Genomic DNA, 9827 nt, shown 5'->3' with positions numbered 1-9827 from the left:
GATGGCGGAAAGGGAGAGGCTCGCTGGTATGACGCACTGCAAAACATAGAAAAGAATCAGACAATGCAAAGATAAATCAGACGCGGAGCTCAAGTCTCGCGTTGAAAATCTTAGACGCGGAGATCGAGTCTCGCGTCGAAAATCTTAGACGCGGAGTTCAAGTCTCGCGTCGAAAATCTTAGACGTGGAGATCGAGTCTCATGTCAAAAATCTCAGATGCAGAGATCGAACCCCGTGTCAAAAATACTAAACGACAGAGTCCAACTCTGCATTATTGAAACGAGTTTCCTTGTTGATTCAAAGATCAGAACTCGCCGCAGCGAGTTTTGACGACCATAAAAGTTATACTCACCACCGATTAAAGGTAGTTGAGGTGGCGGCACGCTCGCCTGAGCCATAGCACCACCGGCCAACGCAGATGGCGACGACCCCTGAGCCACGGCGACGGTGGACTTGGAGGGACGAGTGACGGTCTTCTTCTTGGGCGCCATTGATTTCAGTTGAAGGAGAAGATGAATAGTTCTTGTCGGAGATAAGAACGAAAATTTTTGTTATAATTTCAAGAAGAGTCGAATGACTCTTGATTTGACCCCCAGTGGTCTATTTATAGACAGCTATGAGCTGTCAAATCAGAACGAGATTCTAGGCTAGAATCCCGCCCAAACTCGATCTCAGCGTTCGAGTTGGTTAAACTTCCAAACGCGAGACTCACCCACGCGTTCAAACTCTCAAGCGCAGAGTTCACCCATACGTTTGAAGTCTCAAGCGCGGAATTCACCAACACGTTCTAATTCTCAAGCGCGGATTTCACCCACGCGTTCTAATTCTCAAGCGCGGATTTCACCAACGCGTTCCAATCATGCGGAATTCATCTATGCATTTGGACCGCTACAATAGCAGCATTTCGACAACCAAGGCTACGACGCAGCTCCAAATAAATAAAAGAAGAGCTAACAGCGGTCATCAAGGTGATCAAAGACGAGAAGAGACAGACGACTCCGCTGGGGAGTCTGTTGGATGAGTACAGACATATTACAGTCGGCAACGCTAAAACCGTCAAACACGATTCGGCACACAACTCATTCTTCTAAGTGGCTAAACATTCCCACTAAGATTAATGAAGCCAGGAGCTGCGCACAACTCATTCTTCTAAGTGGCTTAATATTCCCACTAAGATTAATGAAGCAAGGAGCTGCGCACAACTCATTCTTCTAAGTGGCTTAACATTCCCACAAAGATTAATGAAAACAAGATTCGGCGCACACATCATTCTTCTAAGTGGCTTAACATCTCAACCAAGATTGATGTGTCACGATTCGGCACACAACTCATTCTTCTAAGTGGCTTAACATTCCCACAAAGATTAATGAAGACACGATTCGGCGCACACCTCATTCTTCTAAGTGGCTTAACATCCCAACAAAGACTAATGAAGACAGGAATCGCGCGCAACTCATTCTTCTAAATTGCTTAACATTCCCACCAAGATCAATGAAGCTGAAAGCTGCGCTTAACATTCCCACCAAGATCAATGAAGCTGAAAGCTGCATTTCGAGTGTTCATCAATGCCTACAAGAACTCTCTGGATAAAAGAATACAGCATTTCGAGTGTTCATCAATGCCTACAAGAACTCTCTGGATAAAAGAATACACCTCATCGCAGATCGAGCGGAGTATCTAAAGGATCCAGACGAAATCCGATGAATACACCTCATCGCAGATCGAGTGGAGTATCTTAAGGATTCAGACGAGATCCGATGAATACACCTCATCGCAGATCGAGTGGAGTATCTTAAGGATCCAGACGAGATCCGATGAATACGCCTCATTATAAATTGAGTAAAGTATTTCAAACACCTAGGCAAAATCATCAGCAATGACTTGGATTTTAGCTTGTTTGACTAAGTTAATTGTCATCAAGAGTCAAAAGTTACATTGTTTGGTTTGAAGAAACAGAATTTCAGCATTCCGACAACCAGGTTCACGATGTCTTCACATCAGACGGAGTGAACAATCAATCAACTAAATTTTGGGATTCAAAGTCTTCCGAAAATTCGTCTCAGTCAACCGTGAACTTTCGAAAACTTTGGAGAGGGTTCTGTAGGCTATCTAAAAATCACAATAAATAGCTGATCCCTATCAAGCTCCAATAATGAAAGTTACGATCAAATAGCTTTCATGTCAACAAACGAAAGCTGCATATGGAAGACTTTTCACATAGAGCGAGAAGAGTTATAATTCAATGACACTTCCGACAACTGATGAAAACTCTATTCAGCAGTCTTCAAATCAACAGTGAAAGTTACAATCTGACGACTTTCACACCCCACAACAACTAAAAAGCGAGGATTACTGAACAATGGTCCTTGCAACGCTCTACAGAAGAGGTTAAAAGTCAACCAACCCCTCTAAAACGCGGAATTCATCTTCACGTTACAATTCTTGAAATGCAGGCGACCCTCGCGTTTCCAAGCTGCAACAAGCAAAACGCGAGCGGCCCTCGCGTTTTTGACGTTCTGTCAAAACCCAACTTCGCGTCTCAATTCTAAGACGCGAAGTTAGGATCCTGAACGCCAAATTGAGCGTTTGACTCATTCAAACATGAGTCGAATGGTTTCAGAACCGTTTTCCCCACGATCTGAGGAAATCACGCCCACTTAGAAGCGAATTTAGAGGGTAGTTACAACCTCTTATCCACCTATAAAACCTCAACAAACTCAATTGAGTAGGAGGTTGGATCTTTTGGTATCTAAACCACACGAGGAGGTTCGGAGTTTGGGGTTTTCTCTGGAGGTAGTAGAAGTGAATTCTTTGGAGATAGAGGATTTAATTCAGATTCAGAAGATCAAATCTGGGAGAATCTTTCAGCAACAGAAAATCTGCTTGGCCATTAACCGAATTTTTGGTTTTAACAACTCTTTTCACAGAGTTCTAACTCATTCTGAGTTCTAAAACTCGTTAAGAGTTATTCCTCAAACTGACCATAGAAGTTTATTGTTCCCACGAGATAAAAGACAGTCGGATCGTCAACGGAGAGCAAATTCGACGCAAGCAATCGAAGGAGGCATTCCATCTCTACCAAGAAGAACCCAGTTTTAAACAAAGAAGAGAATCAAATTCATTCTTCTCTCTTTTGTAATCGAATTGTAATTGAGATTAAAGGAATACAAATCAATTTTCTTTCAATCTTTTTATTGCAAATTTTCCACAAACACCAACGCATGCCTTTTGGCCTGTGCAATGCACCGGCCACATTCCAACGTTGCATGATCAGTATTTTTTCTGACATGGTAGAGAGATTTCTCAAAATTTTTATGGACGACTTTTCCATCTTTGGTGACACATTTTCCCAATGTTTGCATCATCTTAAACTGGTCCTAGAACGGTGTAGGGAGAAAAATCTGACTCTCAATTAGGAGAAATGTCATTTCATGATCAAACAAGGCATTGTCTTAGGACATGTAGTTTCCAATAGGGGAATCGAAGTGGACAAAGCTAAGGTAGATCTCATTTCCAATCTCCCTCCTCCCAAAACTGTCAAAGATGTCAGATCATTTCTTAGTCATGCTGGTTTTTACCGATGTTTCATCAAGGATTTCAGCAAAATTGCTAGACCCTTGACCAATCTCTTAGCCAAGGATACATCATTTGTCTTCTCTCCCGACTGCCTCAAAGCTTTTGAATATCTGAAAAAGGAGCTAACCACAGCTCCTATCATTCATGCACCGGACTGGACCTTACCTTTCGAATTGATGTGTGATGCATCTGATTCTGCGATTGGTGCTGTTTTAGGACAATGTTTGATGGAAAACCGCATGTGATCTACTACGCCAGTAGGACTCTGAATGATGCCCAGTAAAATTACTCTGTCACAGAAAAAGAGTTTTTAGCTGTAGTCTTTGCCTTAGAAAAATTCAGGTCCTACCTCATCAGTTCCTTAACCAAAGTTTTCACAGATCATGCCGCACTAAAGTATCTTTTAACCAAAAAGGATGTTAAAGCACGGCTCATTAGATGGATTCTCCTACTTTAAGAGTTTGACATTCAAATTCTTGACAGAAGGGGAACAGAGAACCCCGTAGCAGATCACCTCTCTCGACTCCTAAATGCACCAATATCAACCGTCCCGATCAATGAATATTTTCCAGATGAACAACTACTAGAAATCCAATCTGTTCCATGGTTCGCTGACATTGTGAACTACATAGTCATGAACCAGATCCCTTCTCATTGGTCCAAATAGGATAGATCCCGTTTTCTCTCCCAAGTAAAATACTTTTACTGGGATGATCCATATCTGTTCAAATACTGTCCTGATCAGATCTTTAGGATGTGTGTTCCTACTGAAGAAACTAGGAGTGTTCTATCCTTTTGTCATGAGCAAGCCTGTGGGGGCCACTTTGGTCCAAGAAAAACAGCTAAAAAAATTCTCCAATCTGGGCTATATTGGCCCACTCTTTTCAAAACCTGTAACCGCTGTCAGCTTTTAGGGAAGGTCACTAGAAAAAATATGATGCCCTTACAACCCATCTTATCTGTTGAACTTTTTGATCTGTGGGGTATCGATTTATATTCTAGTAGCCGTTGAATACATGTCAAAATGGGTTGAGGCGGTAGCTTGCAAAACTAATGACAACAAGATCGTTGTCAAGTTTCTGAAAGAGAACATTTTTGCACGGTTTGGAGTACCCCGAGCGATCATCAGTGATAACGGTACACATTTCTGTAACCGTTCTTTTGAGGCTTTGATAAGAAAATATTCAATCACACACAAATTGTCAACTCCTTATCACCCCCAAACCAGTGGACAAGTAGAGGTCACAAACAGGCAGATCAAACAAATCTTAGAAAAAACAGTTAATCATAACAGAAAAGATTGGTCTGTAAAATTATGTGATGCTCTGTGGGCGTATAGAACAGCTTTCAAGGCTAATTTGGGGATGTCACCATACAGACTGGTATTCGGGAAAGCTTGTCACCTACCAGTGGAGTTGGAGCATCGAGCAATATGGCAATAAAACAGTTGAATTTTGACTCAGACTCGGCAGGTAAGAACATATTGCTCTAAATAAATGAGTTGGAAAAAATTCAAAATGATGCATAGATAAACTCAAAAATTTACAAAGAGAAAACCAAAATTTTTCATGACAAATTAATTTTACGAAAAAATTTCTCTCTAGGACAGAAAGTTTTATTGTATAATTTAAAATTATATCTTTTTCCTAGAAAATTGAGATCAAGATGGACAGGTCCATTTTTTGTCAAACAAGTTTTTCCACATGGGGCTGTCGAGATAGAAAATCCTAAAAATGGTAACATTTTAAAAATAAATGGTCAACGTCTGAAACCATTTTTAGAATTTTCTACGCTATCCTAAAAATGGTAACATTTTAAAAATAAATGGTCAACGTCTGAAACCATTTTTAGAATTTTCTACGCTTGGAGAGGAAGAGGTGTTGGTCCTTCATAAACCTCATTATCTATAAAAAAATAAAAAAAATAATAATAAAAAATAATTACAATTTTTTCTCTCTTATTTGATTTCTTCATCCTTATACTAACAGTAATTACAGATCCTTATCATCATTGTCAACCGAACAAAATGTAAGTTCTTCAAGTCTTATCTGCTTTACTTTGTGCATCGGCGAATTTGCATTGAGGACAATGAAAAATTTAGATGTGAGGGTGGGAATTAGTTATTTTTCCCTTTATTTTACCTTTTTAGTTATTATTTTTTTTCCTTTTTCTAAAAAAAGAATATAAAAATATTATCACTTGTCAAATTAATAGAGTTAAGTAATAATTGATCTAATTGATAGATTTTAAATTTTCTAATCCCTAGTTAGTGACATACTCAAGTTCACCTTTTATGATAACTCCAAATAAAATTCTTAAGAAATGATTTTTCAAGTAGTATACTTTACTTAAGTCTTACCTTAGATTTTTAATTAAAAATAATAAAATTTTTGCATGCTTAACTTAGAGTTGAAAATATTTTTTTTCAAGTTATCTTGATTTACATATTTTTTTCAGACTATATATACTTACACACATATATATATTAAAAAAAAACTAACCTTATAAAAGAAGAGTGCGAAAAATGGGCACCAAAAAGGAAAAAAAAACTATTAGATTCAAGGTGATTCTATCTTATAAAGCCTAAGTTGACTGAGTAATTAAGCCCAAGGAGTATTTGTTAGACCCTACTTGCAAGATAGATATACAAGAGTTATGTGCAAGAATAAGCAAAATGAACAAAGGTAAATATCCTAGCAATGAGATATACTATGAGATATATGCAAGGATATATGAGCTAACACAAGATGATATATCCTATCAAAGAGATATACAATATGATATATGTATAGGATATGTAAACTAACACAAGGGGTAAACAATCTAAACAAGATAGTGGATGATATAGATAATGAGCTAATTACAATGGCGATATAAGATATGAACATAAATATGAATGAACGCCAAAGCACACTCAAACAAGCAATATGATCACGGAGTTCGGACCTTCCGTCCTACGTCTCCGCTCCCCACTCCCGGGGAGAAATCCACTATCACAACCGGGTTTTCTACGTTCACCCGAATAACGTTTACACCTCACAGTATCGGTTTTCAACGCTCACCGATCAACGTCACTCCTCACAATCGGTTTTCTAGTTCACCGAAAACTTGACAACACACTCGGTTTCTAGCTCACCGAAAACCTAACAATCTCACAATGTAACAAATATAAATTGTTCTCTAATATGGATGAGAACACAATAAAAGCCCACACTCAATGTTACAACTCTCACAACCCTAATATATTATGAATGCAAATACAATAAGCTCAAGTGGGTGTGTGTAACTATGAGATTAATCAAATCAAAACTAAACTCAATTAAAATCTAGCATATAGAAATTATAAACAAAATAATAAATAGCTAGAAATGAGTTTAGAGATTCTTCTCTGAATAACAAGATGGAGAGATGGAGATTGAAGCCCAAACAAGAAGATGATCTCCTCCACTTGTGAAAACTTCTTCACAAACAAAACAAACCCTTAAACACACTTAAACCCTTATTTAAAACTTGTTTAAAAACTTCTTTAAAACATTCTTGATTTTTCACTTGAAAAGAGATCAGCAATTGGGTATTTATACCCACTCAAGATCTCAACAAAAACCCCAAACAAAAAGACAAAACAGCCCCAGCAAACGCTCAGAAAATAGCTGTTGAAAAAAGCAACGGTCATATAGTCGGTCGACCGGAAATTTCCGTCGGTCGACCGGAAGACCGGTGCGGTCGACCGATGGAGCTTTCGGTCGACCGGACCGGTCGACCGACAGACTCTCTGTCGCATGGTAAGAAATGAACAAATGATCGATCGACTGGTGCGGTCGACCGAAAACTGATATTCCAGGTTCTGAAAACTATTTATCTGATTTTAAAACGCTGTTTAAAAATATCAAATAAATTCCAAAAAATGTAAAACTTTGGGAAATAATTATAGACATGATAATAAACATGCTACAGTGACTGGTTATCAGAAAGGACCTCCCAAATAAAAAATATCATCTCCAAAACATGAAAATATGAGATACTTGAATTTTGATGTTTTGACATAAACCAACTTTTGAAACTTTGTGAAATGTTTTTATAGACTTAGTAAAACATGTATAAACTGATATTAAAGTCTACAAACTAAGAATACAATATTTTCACAAATACAATAGAAAATGAAACCTATGAGTATGTATATGAAAATATATTTGTTTCATATCTAAGTAGATAAACCAAATCACAATATGAAACATGTAATTTCATATTTATAAACATGAAAACTAAAACTTGTGTTGTATATATATGTGACTACATATATATACAAGAAAACCAATAAAATGTGTGTGTATAGATAATTGAGCTTAGAGTACTTAACACACATAATATAAATCCTAAACTACATTACCCAAGCAATCTTGATCTCAATTAAGCTTGACTTGGTACACGTTGCGGATGAAGCTTAAACTTGATCTTTAACTTGAATTGTACGTTGCTTCACTCCACAATTCCACCAACCTCCTCTTGATATGATCGTGTAGGCTTAATCCATCCAACCTCCAACAACGTTGTTTGTCTATAATAAATACGAAAACACAAATACTAGACAAACAACATTAGTGGTAAATTGTTTATTAAACATCATCAAAACAAGAAGGCCAACAGTATTTTTATACTTAATGACCTAAGCCCAATTGGGTTGGGATTCATTGGCCTAAAACTCGTTAAATGGTCACTTAAAAAGCCCGTTAAAATAGAAAACAATTACCAAGAATTAAAGAGTGAAGAAAAAAATTATATACATATAACACTAACCATTTTTTATATATATTGTTGTTTCGTATATATGGTTTTGAAAAATAATTTTTGATCAAGAGACTTGAAAGTTATTTAAAACAAAGAGTTAGCATGTTCTTTTCAAAACTTTTAAATTAAATCTCTAAGATTTGACTTGGTGCTGTATTGCTATAATGAAAAAGATTTTCTAAGAAATTTACATTGGAGTTATATATAAAAAGGTTTCCTTGATTATTAACTAGCTTATATTAGAATGTCTAAATATATCAAAGAAAATTAGTTATTTACTGACTTATTTAATTTGGCAAGTTGACCGAATTTTATGGGTATATTCACTGTAAACCCTCACAAGACTACAACTCGTCCACTAGGGTAACCTAGAGGTTTAAATGCTTGTTGTATGCGCTAAATACAACCGCGATTCTTGCGAAAGTGAGTTAGAATTTTCTTTTTCTTTCTTTGCTAGAGGACTAGCAAAAGTTTAGGTATGAGGGTATTTGATAATCACATTTTATTATAATTTTATACCCTCATTATCTATTTTATATGAATAAATATACCACTAATAATTGTTTTTATCTTTAAATTGCAGGACAATGAAGAATAAATCTCAAAACTCTCATCTCTTAACAAAAACCCCTTGAAGAAATGAAGAAATGAAGCAAAGCCCAATGGAGAATTAAGAATTGTCAAATTATCCAAAAGCCCAAAGCTAAAAAGAATAAGAAATAACAAAGCCCAAAAACCCAAGTCCAAGAACAAGAGAAAAGCTCGGATCAGCAACAGGAGAGGAACCCGTATCGATGCCGGCATCGATACCCGTATCGATGCCGGCATCGATACCCGTATCGATGCCGGCATCGATACCCGTATCGATGCCGGCATCGATACCCCTATCGATACCCCTATCGATGCTGGTATCGATACTGACGTACAGTTTGTTATGAATCAAAGGCTAAAATTTGTTGTTTTTGGATAAGATTTCAATCCAATGGCTCTTATTCACCGATGTTTACTATAAATAGGGGTAGAGAGTGAGGGGTTAGAGGTGTAAAAATTTTTTTAACTCCATTTGAAGAGGAGGGCTACTCTTAATTGAGAAGGCCTTCCAAAAATTATAACTTTTGTTGTAATTAATAATAATAAATTTTCTCCACTTTAAATTTATCTTTTCTCCTCTTTGTTGAATGATGAGGATGGAGATGAAGAGCAATTTGAATGTTTGTATTTCTTTTATTTTCCTCTTTTATTTCTTTTTAGTAATTTCTTTATTATTGCTTATTAGTTAGATTTAAATTCATGCTTGTAGTATAGATTTACTTTCTTGTCTTTTTTTTTTAGGATAATTAACTAGAGAACTAATCGGTAGAAGAAGAATTTGATAATCTATGCTTATCTTAAATGGTTTGATAGGTTATGCTTATGAATTCTAGGATTACTATCTTGTTGTTGTTCTTATCATGAATAGTAATTTT

The sequence above is a fragment of the Asparagus officinalis genome, chromosome 5 (genome assembly GCF_001876935.1).
Source record: "Asparagus officinalis chromosome 5, Aspof.V1, whole genome shotgun sequence".
Taxonomy (NCBI): Eukaryota; Viridiplantae; Streptophyta; class Magnoliopsida; order Asparagales; family Asparagaceae; genus Asparagus; species Asparagus officinalis.
This window is presented reverse-complemented; position numbering follows the sequence as displayed.